The sequence below is a fragment of the Balaenoptera acutorostrata genome, chromosome 9, assembly GCF_949987535.1.
Source record: "Balaenoptera acutorostrata chromosome 9, mBalAcu1.1, whole genome shotgun sequence".
In the NCBI taxonomy this organism is placed as follows: domain Eukaryota; kingdom Metazoa; phylum Chordata; class Mammalia; order Artiodactyla; family Balaenopteridae; genus Balaenoptera; species Balaenoptera acutorostrata.
In genome coordinates this window covers 67,287,660-67,296,725 of record NC_080072.1, presented here as the reverse complement: position 1 = coordinate 67,296,725, position 9,066 = coordinate 67,287,660, and the positions used below count along the sequence as shown (strand labels likewise).

Below are 9,066 nucleotides of genomic sequence, written 5' to 3'. Positions count from 1 at the left end.
AAATGCAAAAAGCAAAGGAAAGCAGTCAAACAAGACAAAATAATAATAGTTTGGTCGTTAAGCAAAGTCAAGGACCTTTAGTTCCTCCTCACAGGTTATAGGTAATATTCTGAACCATATCCTGTGAGCTGTTTTGTATACTGAAAACCCCACCAGGTGGAAGAAGTTAACTACATGATGCCCAGACTGTAGCCATGACATAAGCTGTCACAATTCCGAGAACTGGCCTCAAAAAATGGAAATAAACTGACCCTGGAACTGAAGATTAACTGTACTTAAAACAATCAAGATGACGCTGATCAGACCACTGCGTGAGCAATTTCAAGATGACTGTCGGAGCTGAGCGTGCTGTTTCTGCATGTAGCTCCCTTCCCTCCACCTATACACCTCTAAACTCCCCTTTAAAAGCTGTTGCCCACTGGTCGTCAGGGAAGGAGTTGGCCTTCGGACATGAATCCGCCCTCCCTGCCCCTTGCTTCTTCATTGGCTTTAGAGCAGCGAGCAGATCGGACCCCACTTTCGGTAACAAAAGGATACATTTTTCTTTATCACCGGTCTGCCGATACAGAGAAGAAATATTCTCCCAACTGCTTCACCTCTTTTTTTGGAAAGAAACCAGCTTGAATTAGTTCACAATTAGTTAGAACTTACCTCTGACGAGGAGAAAAAACTTCGTAGGCACCCCTCAAAGCTCTGAAGTGTTTGTCTCAACGTCCGCTCAGGGAACAGAGTATTTCAGAGGTGCTACTCAAAAGCTGGTCTGCTTTCCAAGGCCATCAGCTACACCTGTGGCTTGTTAGAAATGCAAATAAGGAGCTGACTGCAGTGGTTCTCAAATTTCAGCATGCTGAAAAATCACCTGGAAAGCTTGTTAAGGATCCCTGGGGGCACCCCAGAGATTTAGTAGGTCTGGAATGAGGCCCAAGAATTTGCTTTTTCTAACAGGTTCCAGGGTGGTGCTACTATTGCCCTTTAGACCACATTAGAGCAGAACAGGGAGACTTTGTCACTTCTTCTGCTTCTAACCTTTATCTTATCTGACATAAAGCTCAGCTGCTTTCAGTGGCAAATAACAGAAACTGGCTTAAATAACAAACGGAATTTATTTCCTCATACAAATTGTAGTTTAGAGGTTTAAGGGCTTCAGCTGTAGCCCAGTTATGTTGCCAGCTATCTGGTTCTTTCCAAGTAAATGACCTCTTTTTGAATGTAACTGAAAACTGTGAGGCGCCAGGTGTGGACGTACTTACCAACTAACCACCATTCCTCAAATTTATCTTCAATCCTACTCACAGAGCATTTTTAGCACATTTTAGGGCCTCAAAAAAAGTAAATGTTAAACTGTCCTTCCTCCTCCTTTAAGGATGTCTATCTATTATTTCTACTCCAAACAATTTCTTTTTTCCATTTCCACCTCCTTTTGCAGTACCGGAATAATTCCTATGCATAGAGAGTGGAGAACAAACAGACATGGTCCTTCTTTAAATAGCTTTAAAGTCCAGCTCAGATGACTTCCTAAGTTTTCTTCACCCTCTCCCCAAACCAGCTTAGGAATCCTTGCTACTCCAATCTTTCCTCTTATACAATGTATCACATGTTACTATGTATATATAATAAATGCTGTGTATATAGAAAAATATGAATAGGTATAAATTAGGCTCAATCATGTAGAAATGTTACCTGAAAACTGGGTTAGCCTCTTGGTGGTGTCGCCAAAAGACACAACCAAGCCAGATTGCTGGAGAAGGACTTACTACTTGCTGCAAGTAAGGAGAATACCAGGGGTTTTTCCCAAAGAAGTGTCTCTCTGAACAGCGAAACTGGGGAAGTTTAAGCTATTGGTACATGCATATTCATGAAGGGGCTTGGATGATAAGAGTCCAAGCTTTAGTTGATTGAAGTCATGAGGGTCAGAAAAGGTCACCGTCATCATCCCTTCGATTCCAGTTGATCTGGTTGTTGAGATTTAAATTCTGCAAAACAGCCAAAACAGAGCTTTAGGTTAGTCTTTACCAATGAAAGAGAACTGGGAGTCTTTACAACTGATATATTATCTTTGCTCTTGTTATTTCTCTCGCCTGATAACTGTCCTTTGTTTCTGCATTCTTTTGTCCCCTTAAGATCATTTATTACTGAGACCTGTTCAACGTCAAGCATTATGGCCAGGCTTAGATCACAAAATGGCTTAGGCCTAAAATGGCTTCTCTTATGTCAAGAAAGCCATGCTTGGTTCTCTTTCTCCAAGGACCCCCCTACGCTATCTGCCTACAGAAAGAGATAACTGGGGGAAAATGACAATGTTCCCATGAATGAGGTTCCCATGAATGACAATGTTCCCATGAAACCCATGAATAAGCCATGGGTTTTTGTAACTTGGATCAGGATCTGTTCAGTTGATCTTAGTGGGATACTCTCACTTTGAAATATGAAACACACAAGAGTGATAAAGATTGGTAAAACATAAAAATCCCATAAAAGAAATCATATTATGTTTTATTAAATCCAAATCTTAAAATATCTGATGGTGTCTTGAGAAATCAATAACATTGTATTCTTTTTTAACAATACACTTCTGCCTTGGGATAGTTAACTATATTAACTGTTATTTCTCCATGTAAGCAAAAAGGAAAGAAAAAGCTATAAGGTCCTTAATTGGATATGTCTTCAGTTGAATAAATGCTCTGAAGAGTACAAAGTTGATTTATAACTCCACTTGAGCCATTTGCTTTACTGATGGTCTTTTCTTCTTCCATCCAGCCTGGTAAAGCCCTGTCAAAGAAAACAAATGACTTGGACTCTGTGTGTCCTGTCAGTGTCTACTTTATCTGGAGGCCTTCATGTTCTTCTCTTGTGCATGTCTAACAGTCACCTCTCAAGGTAAAGGAGAGAGTGAGCACACATGGCTGAGCAAATGGGAAATAAAACTACGGAAGTTTTCAGAGAAAGTGCTGAAAAGGAGAAGCTGTCTCACCCCCAACTCATATTGCCTTTAGGTTTCTCCTTTTTGTCCTTTCCTTCTCTCAGCTCATTAACTCAGGCACTGGCATAGCCAAGATGACCTTTTTTTTTTTTTTTTAACATCTTTATTGGAGTATAATTGCTTTACAATGGTGTGTTAGTTTCTGCTTTATAATAAAGTGAATCAGCTATATGCATACATATATACCGATATCCCCTCCCTCTTGCGTCTCCCTCCCACCCTCCCTATCCCACCCCTCTAATGGTCACAAGCACCAAATTGATCTCCCTGTGCTAGGCGGCTGCTTCCCACTAGCTGTCTATTTTACATCTGGTACTGTATATATGTCCATGCCACTCCCTCATTTCGTCCCAGCTTAGCCTCCCCGATTCGTGTCCTTAAGTCCATTCTCTACGTCTGTGTCTTTATTCCTGTCCTGCCCCTAGGTTCTTCAAGACCATTTTGTTTTTTTTAGATTCCATATATATGTCTTAGCATACGGTATTTGTTTTTCTATTTCTGAATTACATCACTCTGTATGACAGACTCTAGGTCCATCCACATCACTAAAAATAACTCAATTTCGTTTCCTTTTATGGCTGAGTAATATTCCATTGTATAAGTGTACCACATCTTCTTTATCCATTCATCGGTCAACAGACACTTAGGTTGCTTCCATGTCCTGGCTATTGTAAATAGAGCTGCAATGAACATTGTGGTACATGACTCTTTTTGAATTATGGTTTTCTCAGGGTATATGCCCAGGAGTGGGATTGCTGGGTCATATGGTAGTTCTATTTTTAGTTTTTTAAGGAACCTCCATACTGTTCTCCACAATGGCTGTATCAATTTTCATTTCAAGCATCAGTGCAAGAGGGTTCCCTTTTCTCCACACCCTATCAGCATTTATTGTTTGTAGATTTTTGGATGATGGCCATTCTGACCAGTGTGAGGTGATACCTCATTGTAGTTTTGATTTGCATTTCTCTAATGATTACTGATGTTGAGCATTCTTTCTTGTGTTTGTTGGCTGTCTGTATACCTTCTTTGGAGAAATGTCTATTTAGGTCTTCTGCCCATTTTTGGATTTGGTTGTTTGTTTTTTTGATATTTAGCTGCATGAGCTGCTTGTAAATTTTGGAGATTAATCCTTTGTCAGTTGCTTCATTTGCAAATAATTTCTCCCATTCTGAGGGTTGTCTTTTGGTCTTGTTTATGCTTGCCTTTGCTGTGCAAAAGCTTTTAAGTTTCATTAGGACCCAGTTGTTTATTTTTGTTTTTATTTCCATTTCTCTAGGAGGTGGGTCAAAAGGGATCTTGCTGTGATTTATGTCATAGAGTGTTCCGCCTAAGTTTTTCTCTAAGAGTTTGATAGTGTCTGGCCTTACATTTAGGTCTCTAATCCATTCTGAGTTTATTTTTGTGTATGGTGTTAGGAAGTGTTCTAATTTCATTCTTTTATATGTAGCTGTCCCGTTTTCCCAGCACCACTTACTGAAGAGGCTGTCTTTTCTCCATTGTATATTCTTGCCTCCTTTATCAAAAATAAAGTGACCATATGTACGTGGGTTTATCTCTGGACTTTCTATCCTGTTCCATTGATCTATATTTCTGTTTTTGTGCCAGTACCATAATGTCTTGATTACTGTAGCCTTGTAGTATAGTCTGAAGTCAGGGAGCCTGATTCCTCCAGCTCTGTTTTACTTTCTCAAGATTGCTTTGGCTATTCGGGGTCTTTTGTGTTTCCATACAAATTGTGAAAATCTTTGTTCTAGTTCTGTTAAAAATGCCATTGGTAGTTTGATAGGGATTGCATTGAATCTGTAGATTGCTTTGGGTAGTAGAGTCATTTTCACAATGTTGATTCCTCCAATCCAACAACATGATATATCTCTCCATCTGTTTGTATCATCTTTAATTTCTTTCATCAGTGTCTTACAGTTTTGTGCATACAGGTCTTTTTTCTCCTTAGGTATGTTTATTCCTAGGTATTTTATTCTTTTTGTTGGCATGGTAAATGGGAGTGTTTCCTTAATTTCACTTTCAGATTTTTCATCATTAGTGTATAGGAATACAAGAGATTTCTGTGCATTAATTTTGTATCCTGCTACTTTACCAAATTCATTGATTAGCTCTAGTAGTTTTCTGGTAGCATCTTTAGGATTCTCTATGTATAGTATCATGACATATGCAAACAGTGACAGCTTTACTTCTTCTTTTCTGATTTGGATTCCTTTTATTTCTTTTTCTTCTCTGATTGCTGTGGCTAAAAATTCCAAAACTATGTTGAATAATAGTGGTGAGAGTAGACAACCTTGCCTTGTTCCTGATTTTAGAGGAAATGGTTTCAATTTTTCACCATTGAGAACAATGTTGGCTGTGGGTTTGTTATATATGGCCTTTATTATGTTGAGGTAAGTTCCCTCTATGCCTACTTTCTGGAGGGTTTTTATCATAAATGAGTGTTAAATTTTGTCAAAAGCTTTTTCTGCATCTATTGAGAGGATCATACGGTTTTTCTCCTTCAACTTGTTAATATGGTTTATCACATGGATTGATTTGCATATATTGAAGAATCCTTGCATTCCTGGGATAGACCCCACTTGATCATGATGTATGATCCTTTTAATGCACTGTTGGATTCTTTTTGCTACTATTATCTTGAGGACATTTGCATCTATGTTCATCAGTGATATTGGCATGTCTTTCTCTGGTTTTGGTATCAGGGTGATGGTGGCCTGGTAGAATGAGTTGGGGAGTGTTCCTCCCTCTGCTATACTTTGGAAGAGTTTGAGAAGGATGAGTGTTAGCTCTTCTCTAAATGTTTGATAGAATTCACCTGTGAAGCCATCTGTTCCTGGGCTTTTGTTTGTTGGAAGATTTTTTTTTTTTTTAATTAATTTATTTATTTATTTTTATTTATTTATGGCTGTGTTGGGTCTTCGTTTCTGTGTGAGGGCTTTCTCTAGTTGTGGCAAGCGGGGGCCACTCTTCATTGCAGTGCGCGGGCCTCTGACTATCGCAGCCTCTTCTTGTTGCGGAGCACAGGCTCCAGACGCGCAGGCTCAGTAATTGTGGCTCACGGGCCCAGTTGCTCCGCGGCATGTGGGATCTTCCCAGACCAGGGCACGAACCCGTGTCCCCTGCATTGGCAGGCAGATTCTCAACCACTGCGCCACCAGGGAAGCCCTGTTGGAAGATTTTTAATCACAGTCTCAATTTCAGTGCTTCTGATTGGTCTCTTTGTATTTTCTATTTCTTCCTAGTTCAGTCTCGGAAGGTTGTGCTTTTCTAAGAATTTGTCCATTTCTTCCAGGTTGTCCATTTTATTGGCATATAGTTGCGTGTAGTAATCTCTCGTGATCCTTTGTATTTCTGTAGTTTCAGTTGTTACTTCTCCTTTTTCATTTCTAATTCTATTTGATTCTAATTTCTAATTCTATTGATTCTTTTTTTCTTGAGGAGTCTGAGTAATGGTTTATCAATTTTGTTTATCTTCTCAAAGAACCAGCTTTTAGTTTTACCGATCTTTGCTATTGTTTCCTTCATTTCTTTTTCATTTATTTCTGATCTGATCTTTATGATTTCTTTCCTTCGCTAACTTTCAGGGTTTTTTTGTTCTTCTTTCTCTAATTGCTTTAGATGTAAGGTTATGTTATTTATTTGAGATGTTTCTTGTTTCTTGAGGTAGGATTGTATTGCTATAAACTTCCCTCTTAGAACTGCTTTTCCTGCATCCCACAGGTGTGGGTCGTTGCGTTTTCATTGTCATTTGTTTCTAGGTATTTTTTGATTTCCTCTTTGAATTCTTCAGTGATCTCATGGTTACTAAGTAGTGTATTGTTTAGCCTCCATGTATTTGTATTTTTTACAGATTTTCCTCTGTAATTGAAATCTAGTCTCATAGTGTTGTGGTCGGAAAAGATACTTGATACAATTTCAAATTTTTTAAATTTACCAAGGCTTGATTTGTGACCCATGGTATGATGTATCCTGGAGAATTTTCCATGAGCACTTGAGAAGAAAGTGTTGTTTTTGGATGGAATGTCCTATAAATATCAATTAAGTCCGTCTTGTTTAATGTATCATTTAAAGCTTTTGTTTCCTTGCTTATTTTCATTTTGGATGGTCTGTCCATTGGTGAAAGTCCCCTACTTTGATTGTGTTACTGTTGTTTTTCCCTTTTATGGCTGCTAGCATTTGTGTTATGTATTGAGGTGCTCCAACGTTAGGTGCATAAATATTTACAATTGTTATATCTTCTTGGATTGATCCCTTGATCATTATGTACTGTCCTTCTTCGTCTCTTGTAATAGTCTTTCTTTTAACAAATATTTTGTCTGATATGAAAATTGATATTCCAGCTTTCTTTTGATTTCCATTTGCATGGAATATCTTTTTCCTTCCCCTTACTTTCAGTCTATATGTGTCCCTAGGTCTGAAGAGGGTCTCTTGTAGACAGCATATATACAGGTCTTGTTTTTTGTATCCATTCAGCCAGTCTTTGTCCTTTGGTAGGAGCATTTAATCCATTTACATTTAAGGTAATTATTGATATGTATGTTCCTGTTACCATTTTCTTAATTGTTTTGGGTTTGTTATTGTAGGTCTTTTCCTCCTCTTGTGTTTCCTGCTTAGAGAAGTTCCTTCAGCATTTGTTGTAAAGTTGGTTTCGTGGTGCTGAATTCTCTTAGCTTTTGCTTGTCTGTAAAGTTTTAAGTTCTCTGTCGAATCTGAATGAGGTCCTTACTGGGTAGAGTAATCTTGGTTGTAGGTTTTTCCCTTTCATCACTTTAAATATGTCCTGCCACTCCCTTCTGGCTTGCAGAGTTTCTGCTGAAAGATCAGCTGTTAACCTTATGGGGATTCCCTTGTATGTTATTTGCTGTTTTTCCCTTGCTGCTATTAATATTTTTTCTTTGTATTTCATTTTTGATAGTTTGATTATATGTGTCTTGGCATGTTTTTCCTTGGATTTATTCTACATGGGACTCTCTGCTCTTCCTGAACTGGAATGACTATTTCCTTTCCCATATTAGGGAAGTTTTCAAGTATAAGCACTTCAAATATTTTCTCATTCCCTTTCTTTTTCACTTCTTCTTCTGGGAACCCTTTAATTTGAATGTTGGTGCGTTTAATGTTGACCCAGAGGTCTCTAAGACTGTCCTCAATTCTTTCCATTCTTTTTTCTTTATTCTGCTCTGCAGTAGGTATTTCCACTATCTTATCTTCCAGGTCACTTATCCATTCTTCTGCCTCAGTTATTCTGCTATTGATCCCTTCTAGAGAATTTTTAATTTCATTTATTGTGTTGTTCATTATTGTTTGTTTGCTCTTTAGTTCTTCTAGTTCCTTGTTAAACATTTCTTGTATTTTCTCCATTCTATTTCCAAGATTTTGGATCATCTTTACTATCATTACTCTGAATTCTTTTTCAGATAGACTGCCTATTTCCTCTTCATTTGTTTGGTCTGGTGGGGTTTGATCTTGCTCCTTTATCTGCTGTGTGTTTCTCTGTCTTCTCATTTTGTTTAACTTACTGTGTTTGGGGTCTCCTTTTCGCAGGGTTTAGATTCATAGTTCCCATTGTTTTTGGTGTCTGCCCCCAGTGGCTAAGGTTGGTTCAGTGGGTTGTGTAGGCTTCCTGGTGGAGGGGACTAGTGCCTGTGTTCTGGTGGTTGAGACTGGATCTTGTCTTTCTGATGGGCAAGACCACGTCCAGTGGTGTGTTTTGGTGTGGGTGTGATCTTATTATGATTCTAGGCAGCCTCTCTGCTAATGGGTGGGGTTGTGTTCCTGTCTTGCTAGTTGTTTGGCATAGGGTGTCCAGCACTGTATCTTGCTGGTCGTTGAGTGGAGTTGGATCTTAGAGCTGAGATGGAGATCTCCAGGGGAGCTTTCACCATTTAATATTACATGGAGCTGGGAGGTCTCTTGTGGACCAATGTCCTGAACTGTGCTCTCCCACCTCAGAGGCACAGGCCTGACACCTGCCTGGAGCACCAAGACCCTGTCAGCCACACGACTCAGAAGAAAATGGAGAAGAAAAGAAAGAAAGAGAGAAAAAAAATAAAATAAAGTAAAATAGTTATTAAAACAAAAAAATT

The 9,066-nt window shown here is 38.7% G+C and overlaps 1 long non-coding RNA gene across 1 annotated transcript in view; it reads right to left on the bottom strand.

Annotated features, from left to right (window-relative positions):
• Positions 1 to 677: 677 nt before the first annotated feature.
• LOC103017678 (uncharacterized) overlaps positions 678 to 9,066 on the bottom strand; it is an 83,656-nt gene continuing 75,267 nt past the window's right edge. Inside the window, exon 3 of the long non-coding RNA XR_009009252.1 lies at positions 678 to 1,973. This is a non-coding gene — a long non-coding RNA (uncharacterized LOC103017678). The remainder of the gene's footprint in view (positions 1,974 to 9,066) is intronic.